The sequence below is a fragment of the Micrasema longulum genome, unplaced genomic scaffold (assembly GCF_059751315.1).
Source record: "Micrasema longulum isolate JH-2025_06_02 unplaced genomic scaffold, ASM5975131v1 h1tg001833l, whole genome shotgun sequence".
NCBI lineage: Eukaryota > Metazoa > Arthropoda > Insecta > Trichoptera > Brachycentridae > Micrasema > Micrasema longulum.
The window spans coordinates 107,487-129,348 of record NW_028279007.1 but is presented as its reverse complement, the minus strand read 5'-3'; positions in this window follow the sequence as shown (position 1 = coordinate 129,348).

Here is a 21,862-nt window from a genome sequence, read left to right as displayed (position 1 = left end):
GGTGCGCGGCAAGAACAGAATACTAAGGAAATATCACGTTCTACAAATACCAATAGAAATATACGAAATAAGTTAACAAAAATGAATTCTATTTTAGTGATCGATGTGGTGTATTGTAGAGAAATGATTTCATGCATAACTTTAAAAAAAAAAATGTTAAAAAATGTGTCTCCAGAAAATCCTTGAAAAAATGTTTGGCCTTGATTTTACATTTTTTTTTTACATTTTACAATTTTTTTTTTTGAACCACAATAGTGGTAAATTACATCACAGAGCACCCAGGCTTGAGAAAAATCACATTTTAATTTTTGTGTTCTCACCGGGAATCGAACCCGGAACCTTCCGTGCGTGAATCAAGCGTCTTGACCACTACAACACGGAGGCCGCCAATTGTGATGTCAAGATAAGTGACGATGTTCTATTTAAATTTAAAGGTTACAAACAAAGTTCAAAATTAAATCAAATTGTGAAGTATTAGAGGCGTGGCCAACGCAATAATCGTTTTCGCGGGAATTTAATATGTTTAATTTAAAAATATTTTTTATGCTACTCGTATTAATAATTTTAGGATATTTTTTTTTGCTCTACAGTATTTCATCGACCCTTAATAATTTGAAATCGTAAACAAAACAGTATTTCCCTATTGCATTTCATTCAATTTTCAAGATATTAATGCTTTATTTTCCTAAGTACCTACTGTAACTTTTTTTACAATAAAACTGTTATAACTTTTCAAACACATTTAAGAATGTACTTTTCTTCTTCTTCGTTGTATTATATCTTTACTTATCTATATAATGTTATTCAATACCTTTAAAAAAAACGTTTCTTCTACGTTGTATTGTATCTTAATTTATCTATATAATGTAATTCAATACTTTTTAAAAAATGTTTATTATTGACTTGTCATATTATAAAACGTTCAAATTTTAAAGTTGTACCTGTCAAGTAAAAGCCCTCTGGTCGTATAAAATAAATAAAGCAAAAAAATAGAAAATATTAAAAAATAGCAAAATGTTGCTTCTTATAAGCTGGGGGAGAATCAAATGGAGTCACGGCTGGCGAAAACCTAATTAAAAATGAGGCGGTTGCAATTGCTTCAATAAGCTTATTTTTGTCTGCTCAAGGGGCTTAGGGAATTTCAATGAAAATTCAGTGGACGCTTTTGTTATTTTTTTGGGATTGCAAATATATCTAAAATATAAAAAAAGTAATGTTCGTTCGTGTGTTCTTGATAGACTAAATAACTACTGGACCGATTTACTTGCTGTTTTTTGAGAAATGACGAACTTTGGCTTAGGCATGTTTATAGTTCCTAAAATTTTCGTTTAGTAGAAAAAAATTAGGAGCGTAAATGTTTTATTCATCGTTTACCATTGCTGCATTTCACGAAAATGTTTATACTGAAAAATTTTAAGGATATTTTTTTTGTGTATAAAAAAAGTTAATTTTTGAATGATTACAAACACTATTTGTTCTTATTGGATGAAAATAAGATTATTTGCAAAACATTTTTTTTAAATAAAACTACATGTAAAACTTAAATTATACTAACTGACAATCAATACATTAAAAAAAATTGTGCACCCCTGTTGACAAAAAAAGCAGAGTTTGATTTTTACTAAAATAACTCTTGTTCTTAATATTTATTATTTTAAAATATGGAATTCAATTATAAATAAATACCTAGGTAGTTAATAAAAAGTACATATGAAAAGTTTTATGATCATTTTTACGTTTATTTGAACGGTTTTTACTCGTTTTCAAGACACGAAAGGCCATTTTGGTTTCGAATTAAATGTCAGGTTTACGTCAAAACCCGGCTGGCGTGGCGGCTAGAGAACGGCTTAATGACGACAAGAGAACGGATAAAGAACGCGGTGGTCATAACTGAGCGTTTGGGCATGAGTTAGGTGTCATAATTTAAGAGAGCTCAGGGTGCGTCTTTGTTTTGTCATTTATGTACAAGTATACGATCAAATCTAGTAACGGCAAAACATTGCTACTGTAAACCTATTTTATTAAATACATGGTTCCTGTATCACATAAATGAGATTTTTACTCTTCTTTTTGGTCTCTAATAAAATTCGAAATTTGTAATTGAGTCCGCTTGAGCAGTGTACCCTTCATTTGTTTTTGATGATTTATCCAAGTATTATTTTTGTGGTTGCTATTTTCTGTTATTCTTTAATAATCGTGTCTAAAAATAGAAATATTGTTGTTAAAGTCGAACCACGAACCTGTGCTGTAGTTTGTGAGTCCGCAAGGCTATTGTGAGACTTAAAGCTTGCCCACAATATACAGCACACCGTATCTGGAGATTTAAGACCCCTATTAACGAACAAAACTCATGACGAGGAAAGTACTAGTATGCTATCTAATTTTATTTTATCGAGTTTGTAGATACTATTTTCTTATCTATTATTAACAAATTACAACAGGGATGGAGGCCAACTTAATAAACAAGGAAATATGGAAGTCAAGGCATTTACAGGGCTTCTGACCTGTCATTGGCTGGTTTAAGTGGTCACTTTACACACTGTGTAACATTCACCATTTTGCCTATATTTGAACATCCATATTTCTTCGATTCTTCCTTTTGTTGATTTTAGTAAAGTTAAGGAGCTGAAAGCTTTATTGTTGTGAAGAAATTCATCTGACTGAATTATTTCACATACTAGGCAACGCCTGAAAACAGTTTTTCAATTTTTAAACTTCTTCTTGGACCAGTTGGTTATACTACAATATTTGAGTTCGTCCAAATGTTCGTATACGAAAGACTGTATTTCACCCCCTCGGGAGTCATTAAGATTAACAAATTACAACAATGATGGAGAATACCTTAAATAAGGGAATATGGAAGTCTTGGTATTTACAGGGCTTATGACCTGTCATAGGCTGGTTTAAGTGGTCACTTTACACACTGTGTAACATTCACCATTTTGCCTATATTTGAACATCCAAATTTCTTCGATTCTTCCTTTTGTTGATTTTAGTGAAGTTAAAGAGCTGAAAGCTTTATTGTTGTGAAGAAATTCATCTCACTGAATTATTTCACATACTAGGCAACGCCTGAAAACAATTTTTCAATTTTTAAACTTCTTCTTGGACCAGTTGGTTATACTACAATATTTGAGTTCGTCCAAATTTTCGGATACGAAAGACTGTATTTCACCCTCTCGGGAGTCATTAAGATTAACAAATTACAACAATGATGGAGAATACCTTAAATAAGGGAATATGGAAGTCTTGGTATTTACAGGGCTTATGACCTGTCATTGGCTGGTTTAAGTGGTCATTTTACACACTGTGTAACATTCACCATTTTGCCTATATTTAAACATCCATATTTCTTCAATTTTTCCTTTTGTTGATTTTAGTGAAGTTAAAGAGCTGAAAACTTTATTGTTGTGAAGAAATTCATCTGACTGAATTATTTCACATACTAGGCAACGCCTGAAAACAATTTTTCAATTTGTTAACTTCTTCTTGGACCAGTTGGTTATTATTGTTGTATTTTTTTTTTTTAGTTTAATTTTTATTTCCAAGCATGTGTTGTGTTCCAACCTCGTTTCAAACCCTTTTTGCCTTTTGTCATTTTGAAAACAATCGTTTCCTGGTTATATTCAATATGAGGGTTATCTTTTGTATCTTGACCAAACACATTTTTACCAATGTGTATTGTACTACCATTTCTTTTACACAAGAGTTACTTATTACATCCTTCCCAGTGGTCATCTCTGATGGTCGTTTACTTATACACGCCAATTATTTATTGTTTTAATGCGTTTACGTAAAACTGTTTAAATTAATATTTTATGCCTAAAAGAGCAGGTGTCTCTTGGTTAAAGGATCGTATCTTTAAGTTTTTAGAAGTTTGCATTCAAATAATACAAAAGCTTAAATTCCGATTGTTACATATTGTTTAGACATGTCTTGCGATTTCGCACCTTTTTTAACTGAAGCTATGATTATTCCCTCAGTTTTATGTAAAGATACACTTTATAACCCAATACATTGGCTCTTAGAGGACACATTCAAATTAGATTCCTTACTTAGTACGTCGTGACTACGACAATTTATTTTGAAATGTAAACTTGAATATTATTAATTATAAGTACAGTTGACCCAACGAGTGAAGTTGGAGACATATTGTTATCTTCAAAAATGAATGAAATAAAACAATACTATCTTCGAAGCTGCCTTTTACTGACGACTAGAGGGTGATTCAATTACTAATTACAAAGTGCCACTCAACACCCCACAGCACATAGCACATAAGTGATTTTCAATATTTTAAAAACGCGCTACAAATTGAAATATAACGTTTATTTTTATTAAGTGAGCAAAATAATATTTTTGCGTTGTAATAAAAAATAACATGACTATTTAAAAACGAAATAACATAAAATAAATAAATAAAATCGCTCGACAAGCATCATTACACTTTAAAAACCTTGTAATTTAATACAGGTAAATATTTAATATCCGTAAAAGCAACGTCAATTTGGCCTTTTTGGTAAAAACAGCAAAATCTCACGTTACAAAATAAACAACATATCGTACTTTTTGTAAGGGGTATTATTTTATCGTGATAGAACTTTCGATTATACTGTCTCTGGTCAAACAAATACCGGCAGTTTTTTTTACATGTGTACACTGTAACAATACTCAAATAATTAATGGAATGCCTAAACTCGAATAATGTTTGCGTATTGTGAATATGTTATTTAAAAATCAGTGTTTAGTTCATAAAACATATAGGGCTCTTTGTGAAACCAAAAGTCTACTGCGTGACAAGGCGACAACATTATTTCCAGAAATGGTCTTATTAATTGGCCTCAACGATCCAGTAATTTGACGCTAATGGATTGTATCTTATGGACCTACGTTAAGTCCTCGTTCTATGAAAACAACTCGACAACTCTTGAAGCATTTCCAGTGCTTCAAGAGTTGTTGTATATTGTATTGGCTAGTATTTATATTTTATGTTTATTATATTCTAAAATTTCGTTAACTCTTGAAAGACTGCGGTAAATATATCCTTTGCACGCGGTGATGTAACATCGTGTTACTTCTAATAAAAGATGGAATATTCTCAAGTTCAGACATTAAAAAAAAGAAAAAAACATGAAGACATACTGTTTAATAATTATTTTTTCATGATTTATTTGAACAAACATATGAGCTGATCTTTTTAAAGCAAAACAAATTAAAAATCACAAATACGCAGCTCGTGTTACGCGCGTGCGTCTCCCATCACTGTCATTAACTGACTGAAGACTAAATCTGTTTTATATAACACCAGCCGCAGAACAGCGTCTCTGTCTTCCTTGTTATGACTTTTTTCTTCGTGCTCTCTCTTATATAAGGTATCTGTATAGACGTGTTGCTGAATTAGCGGACATTTATTATTCAAGTAGAAGTATAAATATTTTTGTATTAACATCCAGCATAGTTGTACAAGTTTTGCTTTCCAAATACGGTGTGAAAATGTCAATTTGAAAATTTAAAAAAATGTAAATTCATTATTTTAAAAAATAAGAGAGATATATCTATTTTTGTGTCCTATGTCAACTAATGTGACATCACAACCACACTAGAGTTAATAACTCCGATGTACTAATAACGGTTGATTGCTCTACGTAAAGCTAGGGTTTCCTAGGACAGCGGTGCCCGTATTTTAACGGCCGTAGTGAACGGTGATGCGGTGGACAGCCGTCGTAACGATGACTAAAGAGTGTTTTCCTAGTAAAACGGTGTTATCAACACCATTTAACACCGTTTCCCTAGGAAACCACTCTTTAGTCATCGTTACGACGGCTGTCCACCGCATCACCGTTCACTACGGCCGTTAAGATACGGGCACCGCTGTCCTAGGAAACCCTAGCTTAACTGTTAGTCACAAAGGACATTTTTTGTCTGATATCGTTTCAAATAATTAAACTTGTAGTTTCATTATTTCGTATATATCAAAAACTCATTTCAACAAATATTTGGTTTGTTAAAATAAATTTTAAATTATCGACGAGCTTAAAAAACACCTAATGGGTACAGTACATTCAAATCATTAATAAATATTACTTATGTATGCGTGACAGAATATTTTCAAATATAATATTCTAGTGTGCAGAGAGATGATAAATATGTTATGCATCAGCTTGACATGAAGGGGAAAATCGAGAGATGTTGAGAGGTTGGGAAAAAACAGCTTTCTCACTTTCGAAACATCCGAGAACGGACCAGGATCAGAAATTCAGCTGAATTAGTTTAAGTGCAGCAAAACGGCGTTTATTTTGTATTTTCAGTAACATATTATAATTGTTTACAAAGTAAGTCTGAAGACTTTTTAGTCAAACACATTTTTTAAGACAAGTTTATTTTACACACATACATATTATTGAATAAATTTATTAACTACCTTTTAACAGTCTCTTTAAAGAAATAAAGAGGTTTTTTTTTTTAAAATTGAATCGGCAGTCACTTCGTAACACTTCATTATAAATTATTGAAAATAAAACTTTGTCATTAGTGTTACTCAATTTTATTATTTTACAAGAACACTACTGTAGTTTCGAGAGAGCACTCCTTCCATCGACGGGTGATATAAAACTAATATAGTCAACACATAATATTGTTCACTATGTCATAGAATTTAAACAAAAAATAAACAAATTAATCAGTGAAAGTTAGAGCAGGGGGTTTTTTTTCCCTTATCTAAGGTGTTCGCATATGAATGGATAGTTATCTAAAATACAGATATGGAAACATGATCTGTGAGAGACAGAACATTAAGTAGACTTTATTTCCTTAAATTTAGCACACAAGTGGAAGTTACAACAATTAAGTCTAAGATTTAATGTGTGGGAAGACATCGCTCGGCTAAGAGAGTGTAAACAGACGCGGGTCTAAGGGGGTTAATGGGGTGAGGGGGATCGTATTTTTTCTTTTAAATTTGTTGCAACAGAGAGAGAAAACTTTTTTGAGAAGGGGATATGTGGGTCTAGGCATTCACAGGGCTTATGACCATTTATTGGCTGGTTTAAGTGGCCACTTTACACCCTGTGTAACATTCAGCATTCTGCCTGTGTTTAAACATCCACATTTCCTTGGTTCTTCCATCTGTTGACTTTTGTGAATTAAAGGAGCTTAAACCTTTATTACGTGGGTGAGATTTATCCAGCTGAACGAAATCACCTACAAGGCAACGCCTGAAAACAATTTTCCAATTTTTATACTTTTTCTTAAACAAGTAGTTAATTCAACAATGTTTGACTATGTCTAAAATCTAGCCAGTCTGCAAGCATTCGGACATACTTTAACATTTTTGAGGTGTTTTTTCAGTTTTTTTTTCAATTATCTATAATTGAAAAAAAAAGTGAACAAACACCTGAAGATCTTTTTTTCATGTCAATAATAGTTGACGGGAGATCATTGAACAGCGGTGGAGTAATCCAATTTTATGTTCATTCTCCGAAGTAATTTACGATTCGGGGAACGATCAGGAAATCCTATAATTTTTATCTAGTGTTGTGAGTGAAGGAAACTCGGTTTTTAAATTCCGGATCAACATAGTGTTCTCCAATAAATTAGTAGTCACAAAGTTGCATGAACGATTATAGATATGATGTACTCGTATAATATAACTCACAATAATGTTGATTCAGTGTTTTGTGTTCAAAATGTGTCATTGTACGTTCCCCGTAGGCGTCTGAGATCACCTGATACATTTAACCTTCCAATTTTTGCAAAGAATATGGCACATTTTAACCCTCTTGCAAGTATGTTAAGACTCTATAACAAAATGGAAAAAAAGTTAACATTGACATTTATCATGATAGATCAAATGATTTTTAAAAAAACATTACTATGTATCTTAATCCTTATTTTTTTGTATGTAAATTAATTTTAGTCTATTTTATTATATCTTATATGTTTTTAATTTCTCATTTCTTTTTTTTTTTTTAAATGTAGTTTCTTATATTTAACTTAATTTTATTTCTTTAACTCAATCTTTATTTTTATCTTTCACTAAACTTAATTTTTATCATAACTTAAATTGATTTTACACTCTTAATTAATATAATTTATGAGAGATGGTGGAGTTTTATAATTGAGAATATATATAAAGAACGTAGTTATGCTTACTTAAAAAATGAATGTATTTTATGTATTCTTGTTGAACTTCCAAATAAACAAAAAAACAAACAAAAAAAAAAGAATGACGGTAAAAGTTGATATAGTGAGCTTGTTTTTTATTTTTAATTTCGCAATTTATTCGTAGTTGGTGAGGATAGATGAAATTATATTTTTTTATTGTATTTTAAGCAATAATCATGATCCATTTAATAAGATTTTTAAAATCTTCTTGAAGTATGTAATTTTTACATTTGAATGGCTTCTTTCAAAAGCGGTATCATCTGCGAATTTGAAACATTGCAAATATATTTCATTGCACTACAGGAGGAGAAACTTCCTTCAAAATGGTCGTTGACGTTAAGGGGACCCGACATGATGCGTAAAAAAGAAGAAGAAGAGTCCCTACTAACACAAATGAAATTCGTGTTTACGTGGTTCACCTACAGGCTCTAACACATTAACAAATGTTTATTAAACATTTGTACGCACTGAATGTTCGAGACGATGTTTTGATTTGAAATGTACGAAATGATTAGTTTTGGCAAAGGATACGTGTGAATTTAGAATTCAGAATTTGTAATACGTATTGTTAAGCCCCCCATGGATATTGTACGAACGTGGTAAAGTAGCTTATTATTAATTCACACTTGGATAAATATGACATTGATTCATGGAATGTGGATAAATCAAACTCCGCATCCAAAATAGAACACGATATATTAGATTCAAATTGCGTACAAAGTTATACACAACGAATTCAAAGAATTTTGTGTTAACATAATTTATGTCCTTTTTTTTCCAAATTAAAAAATAAAGCACTCATAGAAAAAAAAAGTTAAAGTTATACTACATTCAAAAGAAAAATTTCTGGTCAACAAGAGAATGTTTTTGCTTTTACGACACATCTATTATTTTATTTGATTCTTCAAAATATAATATCAAGTATACAAAAACAAGCATTTTAGAAAGCTTCTTCTGTTCGCGTTAAATAGAGGAAATAAAGCCCCCAACGCTGCCCGCAATAATTTACAGTTTCCGGTAAAGATGTTATGCATTATTGAATTATTTGTTGGTGTTAACATAAGTTATGTCATTTTATATCCGAATGAAGAGAACTAGCGCACGCAACTAAAAAAAGACATCAAATAAATCAATAAGTATTATTTTTCATTATTTTAGAACAAATTAGTCAATATCTCAATTGGTTGCAACACAGGGGGAAAACATTTTTGAGAAAGGTATATGGAAGTCTAGGCACTTAGAGGGCTTATGAGCTATCATTGGCTGGTTGAAGTGGCCACTTTACACACTGTGTAACATTCACCATTCTGCTTATGTTTAAACATCCTCATTTCCTCAACTCTTTCATCTGTTCACTTTTGTCAGGTCATAAGCCCTGTAAGTGCCTAGACTTCTATTTTTCCTTGGCGAAAATATTTTCCCTCCTAGTTGCAAAACATTTGGATCTGAATAACCCCCTAGGGAGGAAATCCAGTCAGTCTGCAAATATTTGGACGTACTCAAAACATTGTTAAATATCTCAATAATTTATTATTTTTCATAATTTCACAACAAATAAGTAAATAATGTATTTTTCTTTATTATTTTACAACAAAATGGTTAATAATGTTACTTTCTTCATTATTTTACAACAAATTAGTCAGTAATGTATTTTTTCATTATTTAACAGCAAATTAGTCAATAATGTAATCATATTATTAGTTTACTGTAAATTAGTCAATAATGTATTCACCTCCATTTTTTTACAACAAATTAGTCAATCATGTATTTTTTTATATTATTTTACAACAAATTAGTCACTAATGTAACTTTCTTTATTATTTCACAGAAAATTAATCAATAATGTATTCACCTTCATCATTTTACAACAAATTAATCAATAATGTAATCATCTGCATTATTTTACAGCAAATTATTCAATAATGAATTCACCTCCATTATTTTACAACAAATTAGTCAATAATGTATTTTTCTTCATTATTTTACAACAATTTAGTGAATAATGTATTATTTTACAACAAATTAGTCTACAATTCATAGTACTTTTACCGTACACCGCGAAGATAACGCGATCAGTTTTGGCAGTTTTATTTATTTATTTATTTAACTTTTTGTACATAATGTTATTTGTACATTGGCGGGCTTATTGCCAAATGGCAATTTCTTCCAACCAACCAATAAAATAAAAGTTTTATTTTTATTATTCAAGTTACAGAACATATTCAATAGAAAAAAAAGATTAAAAATTTAAAGATATATAAAAATAGAAATAAACGTATTTGTTTATAAATTACCTTAAATCGAAACTATTACTCAATGGGAAAAAGGAAAAAAGAGGAAAGAGGAAAGAGGAAAAAGGAAAGGAGGAGAGATTAAGGTAGAGAAAGGAGATGTTTCTTCAGACGTGATTTAAACAGAGATAATGTAGTAACATCTTTGATGGTGGATGGGAGATGATTCCACAGTCGAGCCGCATGGACACTATACGAGTTAGAGAAGAAAGAGGAATTGTGTATGGGTATTAAGAGAGTGCCTTGAGAATGAGAACGAAGAGGTAAACCATGAACTGATAAGCGTTGAAATTTTTCACACAGGTATATAGGAGCGTTAGGACTATGAAGTACATTGAACAGAAGTGAGAGGGAGTGATAGTCTCTCCGCTGTCTAATTTTGAGCCATTTCAGTTGCCTACGATAATCAGAAATGTGGTCATATTTCCTAAGACCAAAAATGTACCTTATGCATGTATTCTGAAGTCGTTCAAGTTTATCGAGTTGCTCACAGCTTAAATCAGTCATGGAAACATCAGCGTAATCTAGAATGGGTAGTAGTAATGCTTGTACAAGAGTGCATTTAGTACTAATGGGTAAGAATTTTTGCAACCTTCTAAGTGAGTGTAGACTGAAAAATATTTTGCGGCTTAATTCATTAGTGTGAGCTCGCCAGCAGAGATGTTCATCCCTTTCCTTGATTGAACGCGAAGAGTTGTCGCAAATGCTAACTTTCGTCTACTTAAAATTCCATTGACGTTCCGTCTGAGACCCACTTGCTATTAAAAATTATAAAATATACTCTTTTAAATACCGCAAGTAAAATACTTTTTTACATATACACATCAATTAGTTAAGGTTTTATGTAAGTGTATTTATAGATGTGTCTTTTCAATGACGCCTTGCGAAAAATCTACAAAAGGTAAAGAACGTTAACATTTTATTTTACGGGTTTTTGGTCAGGGGGTATTACAGAATTATTTTATGAGACAATTTATGAGCTTACTTTAGCGCTTGTAATTAGCTCAGCGCCGATTTTTACAGCTTTTCTCTACATTAAGTTCGGGCAATGTAAACAACAACCTAATAAGACTATAGGGTCCACCCAAGGTGAATTACGTAGTAAAACTGATGACTTCTACGTGATGGGAAACGGGGCTAAATTGTCCTGCATAAAACCATAATTACAACCATTACTCCTGAAATCAATTCCACTCAATTAACTTTTCATACAACTAGAGTGAAATTTGTCAAGCTTTAGTTTTATTACGTTTGGTGGAGAATTAGCTACGTTTTAGCATGGTCTGATAACCCATTTGATGATTTCAATATATTTTAATAAAAGTAACAAATCAAATAAAATAATTAAATCGCAACCGATTTTTAAGTGAAATCTGACTCAAAGCACAAGAGGTTATTTTTTTTCTGGCCTGGTATTTCGTTTCGTTTTTTTTTTGTACATTTTGCGTCAATATTTTTTGTTATATTTTGTATCTGCTTATTTTAATTTTTGATTGTTATTTATCCAAAAAACTCATCGATAAACTAATTATTAATTACCTTAATAATTTCTTACTTATTCCACGTGAGCGAAGCTGCAGGTAAACGCTAGTAGCTATATATAACCACTTCCGACATTTCTTTGTCTCTCAGTTTCGAGACATACCCATTTCTTTGTCAGAAAATCAATTAAACTATGATACAATCCTACTACACATCTTCACTATAGTTGTTGCCTAAAAATATCAAACAAACTAGCTGATTTAAAAGCACTTGTTTTTAGCTGCCAACAATAACATACACTGGTCATAATAAAAAAAAATTTAAAAGAAAAATACATATTTGCGTTCGTATGATTTACCCAAATATTTTATTTTGAGGGCCGTTTTCAGCAAGTTGTAAATAACTCACTATTAGAAAAATGGAATCAAATTGGGGTAGAGTGGGATTTGAACCACATATCTTTGGTCCGTGAGTCCGAAACACTAGCCACTGGACCATAACTCGATGCTTTCATACTGCCATACTTTGTATACAGATTAATAATATGGTCACCGTGTAGTAAACAAATGCAAGAATTATTTTAAAAAACAACGAATAAATCACTTAAAGTAACATTTAATTTTAATAAATATACAAGAACTACAGATTTATGTAAAATAACAAAAATGATCAATTTAGAATAATTTATTTACACAGAAAAGGTAAAACTAATATGTTAGTTGAAAAACAATGAAATTAAAAAGATTTTCTAATTAAATTTAAGTTACAATATACATAAAAAAAATACCAGAGCGTCAAATAATAAAACTAACCAACAACCTAGGATTAGCAAAAAAATACAGTTTTGTGTTTACAGCAATAAAATTTTACAATTCACTTTCTGATGATTTAAAAGATAAATAAAATGTATACGTACTTAAATAAAAGCCTACCGCCACGTATGTATGTAACTATGTGTCAATATGTATGCGTGTAAATACGTGTACATGTACATGAATGACGCAGTGTGTGCATACGGTATTTTCAATAATTATAAATAATTACATCCTAGGAAAACGTAAACGTTAACAATAATCATTTTCTTATTTAAGTGTTTTTTTGTTACATTTATTGCTTGTATTTTTTACTTAATGTATTACAACTAAATTGGTCTGTTTATGTTTGAAAACTTTTTGTTTTGAATATTAATTATGTATGACTATTTTTTTACTGAATAAAATGAGATAGAACATCCAGCCTGATTATAAAAACCAAACATTTTAATTTAAGAACTAAATTTCTAAATGAAATATTCATTTTATGAAGTTTAAAAATAGCTTATTTCACATGAGTACACATTTGCACACTCAGTCATAAGCCCACAATCTGTCATTAATATGTCCCATTACAATATTCTACCATTGAAATGTCAGAGATATTAAATTAACAAATAAAGCATAAATTGTCTTCTTTCATGCTATTATTGAAAAAAACTTTTATTTTAACCACCATCTTGTTTGATCTATTTCGATACTTGCCCTTTTCATCAATTTAATTTTGAACATATGTTTTACACAATATTTTAATTTTCTTGTTTGAATTGTTCATTGTTTGAATGAACACGTGTATGTTCTTTATGTTATAATTTTCAATTTTTATTATTTACTGAGTATCTTTACCTGATGTAAAAATGCCTGTTGGGCGTAAATAAATAAAATAGAAAAAAAAATTCAAACTTAGGCAGAGAATGGTGAAATATTTTTTTTTCCTTTTTTCATCAATTTAATTTTTAACATATGTTTTATATAATACTTTAATTTTCTTGTTTGAATTTTTCATTGTTTTTTTGTACACGTGTATGTTCTTCATGTTATAATTTTCTAATTTTATTATGTACCGAGTATCTTTACCTCATGTGAAAATGCCTGATGAGCGTAAATAAATGAAATAAGATAAATATTTAACACTTAGGCAGAGAAATGAAATGTTTTTTTTCCCTTTTTTATCAATTTAATTTTTGACATATCTTTTATACAATATTTTAATTTTCTTATTGGAATTGTTCATTGTTTGAATGTAAACAAATATGTTCTTTTGTTATAATTTTCAATTTTGATTATTTATCGAGTATCTTTACCTGATGTGAAAATGCCTGATGAGCGTAAATAAAATAAAATAAATATTTTAAACTTAGGCAGAGAACGGTGTAATGTTAAATTTGGTCTGTTCTGTCATATGGTTCAGAAACCTGGATTTTGAAAGCACACACTATGAACCGGTTGGAGACATTCGAAATGTGGCTTTGCAGAAAAATGCTTCGTATACCGTGAACAGATTTGGTCAGCAATCTAGAAGTCCTTAGGAGAGCAAATTACCCTATCACATCCGGCATAGAGACAAATATAAAATCCTCCAACTTATACTTACGAGATTTCTATTTTACCTTCTCTATAATGTTCTTCATCTCTGTTGTAATATTATTCTACATACGCAATATTTCTGGAAATGATTTAACCACGTTAGTCTAAAACCCACGGTATGTCAATATCCTTTATTTACTACAAACTACCACATCACAAAGGTATTTTTCTTTAAAATATTTATTAGCAGAGGACGTAGGTAAAATGAACAATCTTCATTAATGTGAAAACTCTTTTTTTCCACTAATGAATTTCACGCTTTGCGTCCATAAATCTAAAAAGCTCTTTACCCTTTTACCGGGGATAGCTTTGTGCTCCAGAACCCTGTTTTGTTAAACTGTACCAAACTCATTAAATGGGAAACTGAATTGCCTTGACCACACCCAGCAAGGTTCGACTAATTACTGTTTTACTCTTGGAATCTGCACTGATGACTACCACTTTATTTTCACTTTACGAGGATGCGAAAGGGTTAGCAAATCCAATATATATTCGCTTGAAATGCGCTTCTGTATATTCGGAGGTAAATCAAATCAAGTTCTGATGATTAATATCAAGTGGAATCAATTATTGAAGATATTCTGGTACTGTGGATTGGAGCAATCAATCACATTGATTTGTCGATTGATGACATAACTAGCTATTCCAACTAATTTTGAAATTCATTATTATCATTACTTTTGTACCCGCTTAAAAAGGTGTTGAGAGCATTGCATCAGTATTAAAATTGCACCGTTTCTGAATAATTAAGCTCCAACGCTATATTTATTATTTGATAAAAAAAAATTGCAACAAATGTGTATGTTTTAATATGAGCACTTGTTTTCATTTTTCCAGTAGCTTTTCATGAATTATTACTTTTATTTACATACGAGCAATGCCTTAGTAGATTTTATTTTGATTTGACAGTATATTTTCTTATTAACATTGTTAAAAAAACGAATATTCATGAATAAGTAAATAATAGAAATAAAGCTAGACATTTTCTTGGTTAATCAAAACGAGTCCTCAAAACTATCCTTAAAATACCAATAATTTTGAATATGAAATACCCTTTCCAATAAAAGCCGCCATGGACATGTCATTTCTATACTTACTATATCTAATTTATACAAAAAATATGTCGTTGTCTATGTGGGGTTTATAGTCCATAATAGATGACACACGCGTGCTAAAACGTTCTACCTGAAATAGTGTGATGACCGAAGACAGCGATGTCATCATTTTTTGTAGAATGCAATATCACATTAAATGCAACTCTATAAGTATTGCACAAAAAATCGGGAGGCATCGTTCTGCAGTACATTCACATCGTCCCTACCATAAAGAAATGAACTACAAAGGAACGTCGTCTATAAAGTGACTATAGGACGCAACGTCAGTCAGTCAGCCTGTTCAGTCAGTCCGCCCAACAAGTGCAGTTCAGTAAGTTAGTCCAGCTCGACGACGTCACACAGTTCCAGCGCGTAGTTCAGGTGCAGTCTCTTCAACCCATCATCGACGTAACACTTGTCCGACATAATTTATCATTTATTCGCCATGTAATAAAATAAACATCAAATAGCAACCTCGTGTCTTCTCTGTCAATCTCTAACTGGGGTAGGAACTCCAACCAACCCTAAACAACCTAAATCCTACACCAATAATGAATTTAAAAATAGATAGAAAATCACGATGCACATAAAAACATTTGTGTAAGAAAAAAGAAGCGAAATTTTTTACTTCATATTTACCCTTGAGTGACAGCACTAACCGGCCGCTGCCATTTTTTTTAATGCACTTAAAAGTATAACTAATCATCTCTTTATTACATAGATGTATACAATGTAGTTCTACACTGCAAAATTTCATTGTTCGTGGACTGGGCCGGAAGCATATGACTGATCATTTTACGTGTTATGTTACAACAACGATCAAGATATGCTGAAATGGGAGTACAAACTTTTGTTTAAAATTTTAGTTCGTAGCATTCTGGAAAGTGATGTGGTCGTGAGGGGGCCTGAAGAAAAATGATAATGATAATTTTTTATTTTTAGAAAATATTTTTTTTAAATTAAAATGTATCAAAGTGTAAAAAGATGTCCACTCCGAAATGAGAAAGTATCCGGTTTTAGACAACCATGTTGGAGTTTTGTTCGAAATCGCGAAGGATGGTTTCCGTTTAGCGGAAATGGTGGGGAGATTATTCGTGGAATTAAAGGGATGAAAGTGTACCTGAAAGAAGTTCCACGGGGAAATGGAACTGAATATATGAATGTAAATTTATGTCAAACGAATCCACGTTCTGGCGGCTTCGAGGTAATTATATTTTAATCCATCACGCATATCTTAAATCCAATTATTATCATACTACAAGAGAGATGGAGAATATTTTTGAGAAAAAAATGTTGAAACCTGGGAATTAACAAGTCTTATCATAACTTGGTTTAAGTAGTCAATTTACACACAGTATAACATTTACTATTCTGCCCGTTTTCTTTAAATAAAAGTATTTGCGTTGTTATGATTTACCGAAATTTTTCAATATTAGATCCTTTTTTTATTTTTTTATTTACTTACGGTTCTTAAAAAACTAATAAAAAATTTCTTCTGTTAAAATTATCACAGAAGTGAACAAATTACAACGTTATACATGATATGTTTTTTTTAAGTATCATTAAAACTAAAGAATTAAATGAAAGTAATTTAAAAAGACAACAAAAATGGAATGTAACAGTAAAATAAAATCATTTAATTAAATAAAAAATTACAGTTATCATTACAAAGTCTAATTCAAATATTAAAATATAAATATAGTTAGATTAAGTTGAGAACGATTTGTAATAAAACTGAAAAAAAAAACAAATTTATTTTTTATTTTACATTTTTTTATTATTATTTTTTATTTGAAGAAAATAAAAATGAAATATTTCGTAGTTACAGTTACCTATTTGTCAACTCACATATAAACATAAATATATATATATATATATATATATTTATTTAGGATTTAAAAGAGTTTTATATGAAGTAATTTTTAGAAAGTGAGATTAATGCTAGGGTAAAGTCGGGTTTGAACTTCGGACCTCTGATCCGTGAGTCCGCAACATGTATGTCTCTCTTATACGCTGATGACCTTAAAATATACAATTAAACTGATAGAGTGGGAGATTGTGTTAAATTGCAGACTGATTTGCTAACTTTATTGAGTTGGTGCCATAAAAACGATATGCAATTGAACATTAAAAAGTGCTACTCTATCAGTTTTACTCGTAAAATTCACCCAATAATTATTGACTACTCTCTTGGTGACAAACCATTAAGTAGGGTTAACATAATTAGGGATCTTGGGGTTTATTTTGACACAAAATAAAATTTGAAATATCATATAGATTACATAACTCGCAAGTAACTTAAGCTACTAGGGTTCCTAAAGAGAGTAACCAAACCCTTTAAAAAACCGGAAACTGTCATATGTCTATATATGAGTTTGAATCGCAGTAATCTTGAGTATGCCTCATGCGTATCGAGTACGCAATATCAAAACCATATAAATTCAATAGAATCTGTTCAAAAAAAGTTCTTAAAGTACCTTTTGTATAAGTTTCAAATTTCTAACCCACGTTCAAATTCAAATTACGAGCAACTTCTAACTCTTTTTCATTTGAATTCTCTAATAAAACGCCGCGTTGTTTTTGATAAAAAAAAATTGTATAAAATATTAAATTACAAAGTAGATACTAACCTAAATAAAATACAAAAAAATGCGGAATTGAGAACACTCAGACATCGGGAAATATTTAAACTGCCTTTGTTTTCAAATAATGCTACATACCACACACCCATGGCCCGCATGTGTCGGCAATATAATATATACTGCCGAAACAATAAAATTGTCATTTTTCATGATACTCTCTCATCTTTTGCGAAAAATCTCTTAGGAATAAATCTTATTCAATAAGTACACATGTACATTTTTTTTATTTCTTGTATCTTGTGTAAAAAAAATATGTATTATAACTTAATATATAAATCTATTTTGTGTAATTCTATAATTGAAGATACATATGCATGTAAAATTGTATTGACGAAAGCTTTCAAATTGTATGTTTCTAGTACGTATATTTGTTGAATTACCTAATAAAATAAAAATATAAATAAAAAAATCTGTTCATTTTCGTAAATGTTACACATTGTGTAAAGTAGCCGATTTAACCATCTACTGACAAATCATTAGCCCTTTAAATTACAAGAATCATGATAAATTTATTCGCACCAAACCTATCGACATATTGTTTATTTAAACTACACAAACTTTTTTTGGGAAAATAAAAAAAAAATGGATTTCAAAACAGCTTAAGGTTCTAAATAATTTTAAAAATTAAGTAACTAACGAAATTTTAAAATGTAAAAAGATAGTTGTGAATGATATAAAAAAAATCCACTTAAATTGGTTGGTTAAAAATAGGATTAAAAATGTCTAGACTGGGTTTGTCATAAAAATCTCAGTTTTGTGACGTTTTATTTCATATTTTATATGGAATATTCCATTTTCTGTCGCTCTGGCGCCGTTTCATTAACTTTAGGGTATATTTTCGAACATAAAATTTGTCTGACACCTTCGAAAATTCTCTCGAAATATTTTTACATCGTTCACGTTTTACAATTTTGGAAGAATGTGCTCCATAGATAGTCAAATAGACACAATTAAAAAAAAAACGATATTTAAGTCAAATAAGTCAATATCATGAATATTGTGAATACTTAAGTCCAAATTTTTAGAGACCAGCACTGAATATACTCATAGCTAATGTATCGAGTATCAAAGATACTTTGAATGTAATGGAGAACATTTTTTTGCATCACCTATTCCCTTGAACTAGCTTGTATCTGAATCAAATCAAAATCAGCATGTGAGTATTTATCGTAGCACTTTATTGATCATGTAGTGATCGTTGGTGATCTTAAGTGATAATGTTTCCGGGATTTAGAATTGATGTTGGTCGGGAGATTGTTATGTAAGCCACATTGATAATATTTTTCAGAGAGCATATAAAATGATAGGATTTGTGATTCGAGTGTCTAAACCACATAGTGACATAAATGTTTTATTAATATTGTATTTTTCATATGTGCGCAGTAAACTCGAATTTGATTCAATTATATGGAATCCTATTTATAATTGTTATACAAAAAGAAATGAAAACATCAAAAACAAATTTATTAAACATTTAAATTAAAAAACAAATAATAATTTTCTTAATAATGTAGATGCAGCAAAACTCTTTGGAATAAGTTCTCTTAAATATCAAAGAATTGTTTAAGAGCAGGGGTGTTTATATAAAATCCTAAATAACGAAATTGATTCTGCTAAACTATTATCACTAATAAAATTTAGAATACCCAGGTTTAATAGTAGACTCAGTCATTTTTTTTCAACATCTCTTGAACAATCGAATCTGGGTAAAAACGAATACATTTATCGAGTATGCTCGTCATATAATTAAAATTTAAGCGCCATAGATCTTTTTTACGAAAAAAATGCTGTTTTAATAAATATATCAAAATTGCGATTGAGACGTCATAAGAGCAAAATTTATAGTTACTATTTTTTTATCGTTTTACTTATTAATGTTCATTATTTTATTACTAATTATATATATGTATATGTACAAGTATGTGCATTAGTGTATGCGTATATGTTAATGTGTGTATGTATATGTATATATATATGCATGGTAATGTGTGTATATGTATGTATGTATGTGTATGTATGTATGTATATATATGGATGTGTGTGTGTATGTATATATATATGTATGTTGTATGTGTACATTTTCATGTATTTTTATATATTTTATCATCGTTTTATATTAACTTACTATTTTTTCTTCTTCTCTTCCTTCCCTATTTTCCCATCCCACTTCCTTTCACCCCTAGTGAACTGTATGTTTTGTTTCTTTATATTTTTGTTCCTATATGTAACCCAAAATTGGTCTTGTTATTTATTGTTATTCTTGATGTATTGTTTATTACTATGACAGTGTTGGTTTTAAAAATAAATAAATAAAATTTAAAAAAACTCAAATTTATTGGTATTTGGTCTTGTAGGTTGGTACTCTCTTCTTTAAAGTTTTTTCTTATGATATTGATGATTAACCAAAACATTTCAATTTTGTCATCTTGTTATTTTATTCATAAACAATCGTTGTAGATTTTTTAAAAGGAGTAATCCACTAAGCTCGTATTTAAGAGGCTTGTCAGCAGGTGGAAAAGAGAGCATATGGAAAGAAATTATAAAAAATACACCGCAAAATCCAAACCAGCTTAGAATTTATTTTAAACAAGTGGACCCGACAGACGTTGTCCTGCCTGAAAGTTGGCTTGTCTGTTATTACCTTTAAAAAAACGTGTCATTGATAAGCAGGTACCTAGGTACTTGTTTATGATTGAATTCCAAAACATAAAATAATTCATTTTCAAATATGGAATTATTTTTGCAAATGTCAAACTCGTCTCTTCTCACCAACAGAGGTGCACTTAATTAATGAATGTGTTATCCAGTTTTTCTTTAAAACTGCTTGCATAAAAAATAATAATCTAGCATTATTTTGGGAAGAAGTAATTTTTATTCAGCATTGAATTGGTACAACAAACACGAAAATTCTACAAAAACATACTTTTTCGATTATTCTTTGTGCGGAGCCTACGGTTTTACTTATTTGATCTTGAAATAATGTTTTACGGCAACTACTGGTATTTAAATGTCAAGTGCGAGGTATATTGTACGAATGTTACTATGTAAGTATGTTAACTTGTACCTGGTTAAGTTTTCTCTTTACGAAATCGAAGCAAAACATGAGAAATCACTTTGGATCAAGCAATTTAAGTTACCGCATTTTAATTAGAGTGTGTGTCGATACGATTTTCTTGAGCGCTTTGGAAAATTCTAAGTACATTATTATTAAATTTCTACATTTTAGTTTGTATTATTTTAGGCATAACATGGATTTAGCCTATAAACATTTTACTATACATCTTTAGAGACACAAGTCCCAACTCCATGGGAACAAAAGTTCTGTGTTGAATTAGGACGACTGATCAGTTCACACAAACATACGAGTATATTATCACAAGTCTTACTACTACTACTACTACGAATGGACCGCCACACACGTCTATCCTGGCATACATTACTAGCTTCTTCCACTTTAATACATCTTGTCATACATGCCCTTTGGTTCTGTCTGCTTTTGACATGACCAGACTTAAGATTTTGGTTTATCTGATCATGCCACGTCTTCCTTGGTCGTCCTCGTCTCATCATTCGTAACCCTGTCATACATTGATTTCCCACACATTTGTCTAAGAGATTGCATTTCAACCACGTTCACTCGGTTTTCATCCTTCCTCTGCCAGCTCCATGTTTTACTTCCATACATAAGTGTTAGGACTAAAACTCCGTTGTGCACTACCAGTTTAGCTTCGATTGACATATTCTTATTAGCAATTACTGTGCTTAGTGCTTCGTTCATTTTGCTGCCCGCATTC